The sequence below is a fragment of the Patella vulgata genome, chromosome 9 (assembly GCF_932274485.2).
Source record: "Patella vulgata chromosome 9, xgPatVulg1.2, whole genome shotgun sequence".
Classification (NCBI taxonomy): Eukaryota; Metazoa; Mollusca; class Gastropoda; family Patellidae; genus Patella; species Patella vulgata.
Genome location: NC_065887.2, coordinates 43,127,766 through 43,140,685, shown reverse-complemented (window position 1 = coordinate 43,140,685; position 12,920 = coordinate 43,127,766). Strand labels below are relative to the sequence as shown.

General features: G+C 36.5%; 1 long non-coding RNA gene across 1 annotated transcript; it reads right to left on the bottom strand.

Annotated features, from left to right (window-relative positions):
- Window positions 1-5,869: 5,869 nt before the first annotated feature.
- LOC126832349 (uncharacterized) lies at window positions 5,870-10,335 on the bottom strand. Its single transcript, XR_007684672.2, has 6 exons — window positions 9,778-10,335; window positions 9,553-9,581; window positions 8,791-8,919; window positions 8,447-8,605; window positions 7,601-7,675; window positions 5,870-7,183 (listed from the first exon to the last, which is right to left on the bottom strand). It is a non-coding gene; the product is annotated as an uncharacterized LOC126832349 (long non-coding RNA).
- Between the last annotated feature and the right edge of the window lie 2,585 nt (window positions 10,336-12,920).

Sequence of the window (12,920 nt, the reverse complement as noted above, 5' to 3'; positions counted from 1 at the left end):
TCATAGCACACTTTATGACGTATGTCCGTCTTCATTAGCCCAGTCGGTGCAGAACGGTAGGACGTTAAACCCCATTTCCTTTCATTTTGTTATAAGCTAATATTGAAACACAAGCTATTAGTTTTTCGTAATTTGCCAAAATCGACAATTCGAAAGGAAAAGGCAGTTTAATTAAATCCAGAAATAGAAAAAGTCTGTGCATTACCATGTATAGAATGAATACAAACCAGGGAATGTACGGACTATTTCTATTTTTCTTGCGTTCTCTTATCTAGTGACATTCAATTACTTTTTTGAAATGTCGGGTTTCCTCTCAGTCTCACACAACTTTTGATCTTTGAAGGAATTATTAGTGAGCAAAAATTCGCCCGTGTATTTGTTTTCACTCATCACTTCGGTCAGTTATATAGAGGGATAACTCGTGTTTACCTTTTGCGTTCGTCACTTCCGTTTGTTGAATCCTTCATTACTCATCTATCGTAGTGATCTGTGATAAAATAATATTTGGAACGTGTTTAACCAGTTCTATAACATATGGGATAATGACCGACACCAATATTGTCCTTTAATTCTCTGAGGAGGTTGGGGGGGGGGGCGTGCGCGTTAGATAAGGTCAGTCATGTGATCAATTTGTTTTCGACTTGCCACTGGTGGATTCTCTCCCCACGGCTCAAGACCAATATGCACAAACAAATTATTTAAATACATTTGAACCACATGTTAGTCAGGAAATGACCTAGTCTGTGACGAGTTGACGTTAAAGCCCCACTTCTCTCATATTAATTTCGTTGATTAACCCAACAAGGGCTTCGTTGATTAACCCGACGAGGGTTCAACGCTTTTTCGTGCAATAGATGAAACAGTGTAACAAAATGGGCCGAAGGGAACCTACACCTATAGCATCTGAGGGGCCGATAAAGCTAAACAAAACTTGTAACCTGTGAAATTGTTATCTCAAATTAATAAGATGCCTCATGTTTCTTCCATGATAATCGTCACTTCCCTGAACATTGATTTCAGAGCTATTTTTCATCTACCACCGCCGTGTTAAACATTTCGCAGCAAAATTAAAAGGCTGGTGTTCCGCCACCCTATCAGATTCAAAACACAGCGATGGTGAAATATTTTATTTGTAAATGATTTTTAACTACATCTATCAGTAATTAATTGATTAACAAACAATAATATAATCTTTTAAATTATCAATTGGTCCATATTAAACAATATTTTAAAAGCTATGAAATGCGGTTGCTCCTAAAATCATATCCACCCCGCACCCACTACTACATGTTGGTATGTCGAAAATTTCGAAATAATTTTGACCCATTCTAATTCCCATAAAGGTTTATGTTCCAAGTTTAGAAAAATAGAAAATTTAGAATGTTGACCTATTGCATGATGGTCTGGCGGTCAGGATCCCCCCCCCCCCCACCTTCAAATCATTTTGGTATGCAGAAACTTTCGAAATATTTTTTACCCCGTTCAAATTCCCATAAAGATTTGTACCAAGTTTAGAAAAATGGAAAATTTAGAAGTTTGACATGTAGCATTACAGACCTACAGGCATAAAATAATGGGCGTAAAAAACCCAAAATAATGTTTAATATGGGAGTACAAAAAAACACACAACCTATATAATGAGTATTAATTTAACATAAGATAATCATTATGATTATAATAAAGAAAAATCATATGTCGATGATATTGTCCCAAGAGTAATATCAGCGAAAAACAAATATAAATTAAAACATCTTATGCGTCTGACAAAATCCTACAAACACAATAATGCACATAATAATATCGAAAAAACATTAAATATTCTGTCAGGAAAGCCTACAGTCTTTAAAGATATTATTCTAAGGTAATTATTTGAGTAATATAAGAGAATTACAGACCTAACGTCCATATAAAGTATTATGTTACCCAAAATTAAACATTCTGATCTTTGTAGGCGTTTATGACATGAGTGGTCTGTGTTGAGAGCCGGCTACCCAACCCTAACTCCCATTTAGGAAGGGGGAGGTAGGATTTTCCCAAGTGCTCTGATCAACCGGAAGTGTTTACTCACTGCTGACCTTACATTTTAATAAACATAATCATGCACATAATATAAATGAAAAATAATAACAGCAGACGTCTGTAGACGACTTCATTAGAAAAATACTAGTTTGGCAATAACAAAGCTTATTTAGATGAAAACAAAAAAAAATCATGTTGGTTTGTCGAAAGTTTCGAACAAATTGTAATTTCGAAATGGTTATTTCTAATGGCGTATTCAGTTACCAACGACAAACACAATAATACACATTATATGTGAATATTTGTTTCCAAAAAACATTAAATATTCTGCCAGAAAAGCCTACAGTCTTTAAAGATATTATTCTAAGGTAATTATTTGAGTAATATAAGTGAATTACAGAAATAAACCTTAATAAAAACCTCCCCTCGAAAACAATAAAAATATGAAAAGATAACATCTTTTAACAAAAAAATCCTGTTGCTCGGTCGAAAGTTTCGAAAGAGTTGTAATTTGACATCATGAAGCATCCATAAAGTTTTATGTCCCAAGTATAGACAATGAAAAATTTTGAATGTTGACCTAACGTCCTTATAAAGTATTATGTTACCCCATATGAAACATTTTGATCTTTGTAGGCGTTTCTGACATCAGTGGTCAGTATTGAGAATCTATCGGAAGTGTTTACTCACTGCTGACCTAACATTGTAATTAAACATAATAATGCATATAATATAAATGAAAAATAAAAACAATAGATATCTGTAGACAACTTCATTAGAAAAATACTAGTTTGGCAATAACAAAGCTTATTTAGATGAAAACAAAAAAAATCACGTATTCAGTTACCAACGACAAACACAATAATACACATTATATGTGAATATTTGTTTCCAAAAAACATTAAATATTCTGCCAGAAAAGCCTACAGTCTTTAAAGATATTATTCTAAGGTAATTATTTGAGTAATATAAGTGAATTACAGAAATAAACCTTAATAAAAACCTCCCCTCGAAAACAATAAAAATATGAAAAGATAACATCTTTTAACAAAAAAATCCTGTTGCTCGGTCGAAAGTTTCGAAAGAGTTGTAATTTGACATCATGAAGAATCCATAAAGTTTTGTACCAAGTTTAGAAAAATGGAAAATTTAGAAGTTTGACATGTAGCATTACAGACCTACAGGCATAAAATAATGGGCGTAAAAAAAAACAAAATAATGTTTAATATGGGAGTACAAAAAAACACACAACCTATATAATGAGTATTAATTTAACATAAGATAATCATTATGATTATAATAAAGAAAAATCATATGTCGGTGATATTGTCCCAAGAGTAATATCAGCGAAAAACAAATATAAATTAAAACATCTTATGCGTCTGACAAAATCCTACAAACACAATAATGCACATAATAATATCGAAAAAACATTAAATATTCTGTCAGGAAAGCCTACAGTCTTTAAAGATATTATTCTAAGGTAATTATTTGAGTAATATAAGAGAATTACAGACCTAACGTCCATATAAAGTATTATGTTACCCAAAATTAAACATTCTGATCTTTGTAGGCGTTTATGACATGAGTGGTCTGTGTTGAGAGCCGGCTACCCAACCCTAACTCCCATTTAGGAAGGGGGAGGTAGGATTTTCCCAAGTGCTCTGATCAACCGGAAGTGTTTACTCACTGCTGACCTTACATTTTAATAAACATAATCATGAACATAATATAAATGAAAAATAATAACAGCAGACGTCTGTAGACGACTTCATTAGAAAAATACTAGTTTGGCAATAACAAAGCTTATTTAGATGAAAACAAAAAAAAATCATGTTGGTTTGTCGAAAGTTTCGAACAAATTGTAATTTCGAAATGGTTATTTCTAATGGCGTATTCAGTTACCAACGACAAACACAATAATACACATTATATGTGAATATTTGTTTCCAAAAAACATTAAATATTCTGCCAGAAAAGCCTACAGTCTTTAAAGATATTATTCTAAGGTAATTATTTGAGTAATATAAGAGAATTACAGAAATAAACCTTAATAAAAACCTCCCCTCGAAAACAATAAAAATATGAAAAGATAACATCTTTTAACAAAAAAATCCTGTTGCTCGGTCGAAAGTTTCGAAAGAGTTGTAATTTGACATCATGAAGAATCCATAAAGTTTTATGTCCCAAGTATAGACAATGAAAAATTTTGAATGTTGACCTAACGTCCTTATAAAGTATTATGTTACCCCATATGAAACATTTTGATCTTTGTAGGCGTTTCGGACATCAGTGGTCAGTATTGAGAATCTATCGGAAGTGTTTACTCACTGCTGACCTTACATTGTAATTAAACATAATAATGCATATAATATAAATGAACAATAAAAACAATAGATATCTGTAGACAACTTCATTAGAAAAATACTAGTTTGGCAATAACAAAGCTTATTTAGATGAAAACAAAAAAAATCACGTTGGTTTGTCGAAAGATTCGAACAAATTGTAATTTCGAAATGGTTATTTCTAATGACGTATTCAGTTACCAACGACAAACACAATAATACACATTATATGTGAATATTTGTTTCCAAAAAACATTAAATATTCTGCCAGAAAAGCCTACAGTCTTTAAAGATATTATTCTAAGGTAATTATTTGAGTAATATAAGAGAATTACAGACCTAACGTCCATATAAAGTATTATGTTACCCAAAATTAAACATTCTGATCTTTGTAGGCGTTTATGACATGAGTGGTCTGTGTTGAGAGCCGGCTACCCAACCCTAACTCCCATTTAGGAAGGGGGAGGTAGGATTTTCCCAAGTGCTCTGATCAACCGGAAGTGTTTACTCACTGCTGACCTTACATTTTAATAAACATAATCATGCACATAATATAAATGAAAAATAATAACAGCAGACGTCTGTAGACGACTTCATTAGAAAAATACTAGTTTGGCAATAACAAAGCTTATTTAGATGAAAACAAAAAAAAATCATGTTGGTTTGTCGAAAGTTTCGAACAAATTGTAATTTCGAAATGGTTATTTCTAATGGCGTATTCAGTTACCAACGACAAACACAATAATACACATTATATGTGAATATTTGTTTCCAAAAAACATTAAATATTCTGCCAGAAAAGCCTACAGTCTTTAAAGATATTATCCTAAGGTAATTATTTGAGTAATATAAGTGAATTACAGAAATAAACCTTAATAAAAACCTCCCCTCGAAAACAATAAAAATATGAAAAGATAACATCTTTTAACAAAAAAATCCTGTTGCTCGGTCGAAAGTTTCGAAAGAGTTGTAATTTGACATCATGAAGAATCCATAAAGTTTTATGTCCCAAGTATAGACAATGAAAAATTTTGAATGTTGACCTAACGTCCTTATAAAGTATTATGTTACCCCATATGAAACATTTTGATCTTTGTAGGCGTTTCGGACATCAGTGGTCAGTATTGAGAATCTATCGGAAGTGTTTACTCACTGCTGACCTTACATTGTAATTAAACATAATAATGCATATAATATAAATGAAAAATAAAAACAATAGATATCTGTAGACGACTTCATTAGAAAAATACTAGTTTGTCAATAACAAAGCTTATTTAGATGAAAACAAAAAAAATCACGTTGGTTTGTCGAAAGTTTCGAACAAATTGTAATTTCGAAATGGTTATTTCTAATGACGTATTCAGTTACCAACGACAAACACAATAATACACATTATATGTGAATATTTGTTTCCAAAAAACATTAAATATTCTGCCAGAAAAGCCTACAGTCTTTAAAGATATTATTCTAAGGTAATTATTTGAGTAATATAAGTGAATTACAGAAATAAACCTTAATAAAAAACCTCCCCTCGAAAACAATAAAAATATGAAAAGATAACATCTTTTAACAAAAAAATCCTGTTGCTCGGTCGAAAGTTTCGAAAGAGTTGTAATTTGACATGAAGAATCCATAAAGTTTTATGTCCCAAGTATAGACAATGAAAAATTTTGAATGTTGACCTAACGTCCTTATAAAGTATTATGTTACCCCATATGAAACATTTTGATCTTTGTAGGCGTTTCGGACATCAGTGATCAGTATTGAGAATCTATCGGAAGTGTTTACTCACTGCTGACCTTACAATGTAATTAAACATAATAATGCATATAATATAAATGAAAAATAAAAACAATAGATATCTGTAGACAACTTCATTAGAAAAATACTAGTTTGGCAATAACAAGCTTATTTAGATAAATTGATGACCATTGGCGATATATAACAATAGTTAAATCCAAATTGCAAACGAACCCCATCAATATTTGAATCAAAATGTTACAGTATAAAAACATTAGCTAACAAGTCTTGGAAACACCTTTACATAGAGAAGTGATTTGATAGACTTTTAGTGAGGATATCGGTTTAAACTGCAGGACGAAACAACCCCAAATGTTATGTTCCAAAGAAACGAAGCAAACTGCCTATATCTATGTATGAAGAAACTGTACGGACAGGAGAAGGTGTTTATTTTGTGTATGTATGAAGAAACTGCCTGTCCCATCTGACCGTCGGTGTGCTTTCTCCCGATAGAGATAAACATATTTGGTGTGATCTTTGTTGATGAAGTTATGGTGTTTATTTTGTGAATGTATGAAGAAACTGTCCGTCCCATCTGACCGTCGGTATGTTTTCTCCCGATAGAGATAAACATATTTGGTGTGATCTTTGTTGATGAAGTTATGGTTTTTATTTTGTGTATATATGAAGAAACTGTCCATCCCATCTGACCGTCGGTATGTTTTCTCCCGATAGAGATAAACATATTTGTTGTGATCTTTGATGAAGTTATGACATGTTAGTCTCGGCATAACAGATGGACTCGGTCCCTCAAGTAGTTTTACACCCCAAGCCTAACTAAAAGTCAATGTTTTCAAGGGGTCCGTATTTTAAAATGTGTTTCAAACTTGTCAACATAATGTTCTTTACTGTACCTACGTGTATTAGACAGACCCATGAAAATTTAGAAAATATATATAGTACATGCAGTACATACATAAACCTGCTATTGCCAATCTAGAATTTCCCTGTTAATGTTCCATTTCCCAGTCGAGTTCCTGGAACCATAAACGGCCGCTTGACATCCATCCAAGTCACAGCTGGAAAAAAGGTAAAATGTGACAATTAAATGGTCCACATGAACAATTTCCTTTTAAAAAGGACATAGTTGAAAATCTGCCCATCTGTACAACACGATTAATATTTCAGCAAATCTGAAAAGTTTTCGAAAACTACCAACAGACATGCTGTATTGTTTTGCGACTATAGAAAATCTCATCTTGCAGCTGAAGTATGATTTGTTCACAGTAAATTCATCTAAGAACTACCATTGAATGTACCTATGGCGACCAAGTGATACGTTCAGTTGAAATGTTACAGTTCTGAAGGCGTAATTTCTATTTCCACGAATGTCTCAGTCAATATGTATAATTTGATTCAAAGACCACCATATTATGTAATTAAGCATATCGCATGGACTTTAATTTGAATTATTTATAAATAAATGCTATTAATACCTCCCCTGTCTGTGTCCTATAACCGTGGTAATCATCATCGTATTGATCATTCGGCGCCTTAACATTGTTGTGGTCCTGTAAAATATACGATTATATATTTTGTGTTTATAACATCGGGCACTATCTTGGCATGCTAATAGACACATTTCAACAGCCAAAGACAAACTTGCAGCCTAGAGGAACTAGAGAAGTTGTAATTAGCAAGTATGTATGGTTTTTAAATGTTCTAAAATAAGGATCCAATAGTGAATTATTAGACATACACAATATGTAATATATTTGAACTCTTTTAACACAATCAGCTACCCTCATTCGTGAAATTTCTAATTGTGGACATCAATTTGAAGACACCGAACATTTTTTTATTGAAATGCTCCTGATGTTCAGATGCCCGAAATAAAACAATAAATAATTTATCGACTATTCATCGAAACACTCAATATTTTTAAAACTGTCCATTCGTTTTTCGAAATCACCAGACGGTTCCAGGGACAACTATAAACACTCATCATTGTAAATATATTCTCACTATAATCATACTTGCACGTGTACATTGATTATTAATATCTAAAATGTAAATGCATGTATCTATATCTGACAGGGAGAGGGGTTTAATATAGGCTATGTCTGTTCCCCAATCCCTATTCAGATACAGATCTGAATAAAATATTGCTTATAAAAAAAAACATTTCTTTGAAATACCACTACCGTTTCGGTTCATCGTGTTACGTTATACTGTACGACATTTTAAGTTCTAAATAAAACATAATGTTTGAAATTTTATATTACCGTAATAACACTTGCGATTTTGTTTTAGAAATAGAAAATATTGATATTAATGCTTACCTCATCAATTGCATTGACTGTACAATACCTCCATGTATAATATGCTCTGCGTCCCCACGATCATGTAAGAGAGGAGGATTATTCAGTTTCACGTTCTGTACATTCTAAATTTCCAGACTGCATCCAATTACAGTATATGTACTTTAACCGGCGCCGTCACTATTTTTAAGGAAAAAAAATATATTTATGTTTAGTTGATTCTGGCTAAACCCTTTATTTGTTTTCTATCAAACTTACAATAACAATCCTGTGAAATAGAATTGTTTCAAATTAGAATCTGTTCACACAATCTGTTTACTTTTGTCTTGTCTTATATTACCAAAGAATATTAAAATCTAACTCACCTGTATCCGTAAACTCTCTAGACCCCACTATCAACAATACATCTAAGTTTATCATAGAAACACGTTATACAAGGTTATCTTTACTGGACTCATGAGAAATTTGCAATTTACGTTAACGGCATTAAAAATCTAAGATAAAGAAAATATCAGAATATATTAAATATAGCACCCCTTACATAGCACGCAAATGCAGCGAAAAACGTGCACCCCCCCCCCCCCCAAAAAAAACAACAAAAAAACCCAAAAAACAAAAATATTAGTTGCCTAAAGAAGATGTAGGATTAGTCGATGCCATATTAATATATCCCAATTTAATTACTCCCCATGTCTATAACTTTCAACCAAAAAAAACTAATAATACATCATGGAAAACATCACATGATATTTACAAACGAATCTGGTGCACAAGCCAAGCTTATACAACAACAAGCCAAAATATAAAGACAGGCCCAGTATAAGATAAATAATAACGTGTGGACCTCTATTATATCATAAACTTTTTGTCTCCTATAGCGTAATTTGAAAATAAAACCCCATGAATTAATATTAGCGTTAACTCTTTTCCTAAACTCAAATCAATATGCGTATCAATTGACAAATTCATTGGTGTTGAATGGTTATATTTACAAATGTCAGTAACATTGGACTAGACCTGTGTCATAGGTCAGAGTAGCCAGATATAGGACGGGAACTTTTTCTATGTAGTTTGACGAATATATTGTAATATGGTGAAGATCTTTTATTTAAACAAATGTTGCTTACCCACAGAACAACTACCATGAAGCCATCGTCTGTAATATGTAATAGAAATATGGATAAATGTTATTAAATAAACAGTTTAATTCTGTGTGAAAGACTCTAGCCTTGGCCTGTATAGCAATCTAAAATTTTATGACGCTATGCCAAAGAAATACAAACTTTCATTATTCATGTGATGGAGGCGAAAAATCAGAATATTCTTCACATTTTGTCACTTGATTTGCATACCTTGTGAAAGCTGGAACATCCATGTCCACCTCGTCCCAGAAATCCAAGCGGAGTTCTCCACACCCCGTTTTCGTCCCCGGGTCGGCCTCGCTCCACCATCTCCATCGAGTCTTGGATCGTACGAAAGTGCGCGGTGACTGGACGAGAGATCGGGCTCAACAATCCCCCGCCTTCCGACCGCTTCGTTGCCTTCTAGAGAGAGAACTGTGGGCTAAATGATCCCCTGCCTACCGTTCTCCACCGTCTCGCGTCTTGGATCGTACGAAAGTGTGCGGTGACTGGACGAGTGATCGGGCTCAACGATCCCCCGCCTTCCGACCGCTTCGCTGCCTGTGACTTTACATGAGCATTAACTCCTCAGCACTGTACTCAGAGGGAATCCGATGTACCACGCATTTCTCACAGCTCGTCCACATCGTCCCGGAGAGCCAAGCGGAGTTCTCCGGTTTTCGTGACCGTGATAGTCGGTAGGCAGTACACCGACCTTTTATTTCTCGACCATACCTTCTCTAATCTTAAATCTATGGGTCTCCTCCACCCATAGGCTATAAGTTTGAGAACTTCTCAAAGGAATCAGACACCTTTTATTTCTCGACCATACCTTCTCAAATCTTAAATCTATGGGTCTCCTCCATACCATAGGTTATAAGTTTGAGAACTTCTCACGCCCGTGAGAGTGTCAAAGGAACCAGACACCTTTTATTTCTCGACCATATCTTCTCAAATCTTAAATCTATGGGTCTCCTCCATACCATAGGGTATAAGTTTGAGAACTTCTCACGCCCGTGAGAGTGTCAAAGGAACCAGACACCTTTTATTTCTCGACCATACCTTCTCAAATCTTAAATCTATGGGTCTCCTCCATACCATAGGGTATAAGTTTGAGAACTTCTCACGCCCGTGAGAGTGTCAAAGGAACCAGACACCTTTTATTTCTCGACCATATCTTCTCAAATCTTAAAACTATGGGTCTCCTCCACACCATAGACTATAAGTTTGAGAACTTCTCACGCCCGTGAGAGTGTCAAAGGAACCAGACACCTTTTATTTCTCGACCATACCTTGCCTAATCTTAAATCTATGGGTCTCCTCCACAGCATAGGATTTAAGTTTGAGATCTTCCATTAACTCCTCAGCACTGCACTCAAGAGGGAATGCCAGGTACCACCCATTTCCGCGAGCTGTGACCAGGCTCCGAGGAGTTGTCGTCCGCGGGTCGGCCTCGCTCCACCGTCTCCATCAGTCTTGGATCGTACGAAAGTGCGCGGTGACTGGACGAGAGATCGGGCTCAACAATCCCCCGCCTTCCGACCGCTTCGTTGCCTTCTAGAGAGAGAACCGTGGGCTAAATGATCCCCTGCCTTCCATTCTCCACCGTCTCGAGTCTTGGATCGTACGAAAGTGCGCAGTGACTGGACGAGAGATCGGGCTCAACAATCCCCCGCCTTCCGACCGCTTCGTTGCCTTCTAGAGAGAGAACTGTGGGCTAAATGATCCCCTGCCTTCCATTCTCCACCGTCTCGAGTCTTGGATCGTACGAAAGTGCGCAGTGACTGGACGAGAGATCGGGCTCAACAATCCCCCGCCTTCCGACCGCTTCGTTGCCTTCTAGAGAGAGAACCGTGGGCTAAATGATCCCCTGCCTTCCATTCTCCACCGTCTCGAGTCTTGGATCGTACGAAAGTGCGCAGTGACTGGACGAGAGATCGGGCTCAACAATCCCCCGCCTTCCGACCGCTTCGTTGCCTTCTAGAGAGAGAACTGTGGGCTAAATGATCCCCTGCCTTCCATTCTCCACCGTCTCGAGTCTTGGATCGTACGAAAGTGCGCAGTGACTGGACGAGAGATCGGGCTCAACAATCCCCCGCCTTCCGACCGCTTCGTTGCCTTCGAGAGAGAGAGAACCGTGGCTAAACGATCCCCTACCTTCCGTTCTCCGTTTTCGTCTCCGGGTCGGCCTCGCTCCGTCTCCATCGATTCTTGGATCGTACGAAAGTGCGCAGTGACTGGACGAGAGATCGGGCTCAACAATCCCCCGCCTTCCGACCGCTTCGTTGCCTTCGAGAGAGAGAGAGAACCGTGGCTAAACGATCCCCTACCTACCGTTCTCGCTCCACCGTCTCGCGTCTTGGATCGTACGAAAGTGTGCGGTGACTGGACGAGTGATCGGGCTCAACGATCCCCCGCCTTCCGACCGCTTCGCTGCCTGTGACTTTACATGAGCATTAACTCCTCAGCACTGTACTCAGAGGGAATCCGATGTACCACGCATTTCTCACAGCTCGTCCACATCGTCCCGGAGAGCCAAGCGGAGTTCTCCGGTTTTCGTGACCGTGATAGTCGGTAGGCAGTACACCGACCTTTTATTTCTCGACCATACCTTCTCTAATCTTAAATCTATGGGTCTCCTCCACCCATAGGCTATAAGTTTGAGAACTTCTCAAAGGAACCAGACACCTTTTATTTCTCGACCATACCTTCTCAAATCTTAAATCTATGGGTCTCCTCCATACCATAGGTTATAAGTTTGAGAACTTCTCACGCCCGTGAGAGTGTCAAAGGAACCAGACACCTTTTATTTCTCGACCATATCTTCTCAAATCTTAAATCTATGGGTCTCCTCCATACCATAGGGTATAAGTTTGAGAACTTCTCACGCCCGTGAGAGTGTCAAAGGAACCAGACACCTTTTATTTCTCGACCATACCTTCTCAAATCTTAAATCTATGGGTCTCCTCCATACCATAGGGTATAAGTTTGAGAACTTCTCACGCCCGTGAGAGTGTCAAAAGGAACCAGACACCTTTTATTTCTCGACCATACCTTCTCAAATCTTAAATCTATGGGTCTCCTCCATACCATAGGGTATAAGTTTGAGAACTTCTCACGCCCGTGAGAGTGTCAAAGGAACCAGACACCTTTTATTTCTCGACCATACCTTCTCAAATCTTAAATCTATGGGTCTCCTCCATACCATAGGGTATAAGTTTGAGAACTTCACACGCCCGTGAGAGTGTCAAAGGAACCAGACTCTTTTTATTTCTCGACCATATCTTCTCAAATCTTAAAACTATGGGTCTCCTCCACACCATAGACTATAAGTTTGAGAACTTCTCACGCCCGTGAGAGTGTCAAAGGAACCA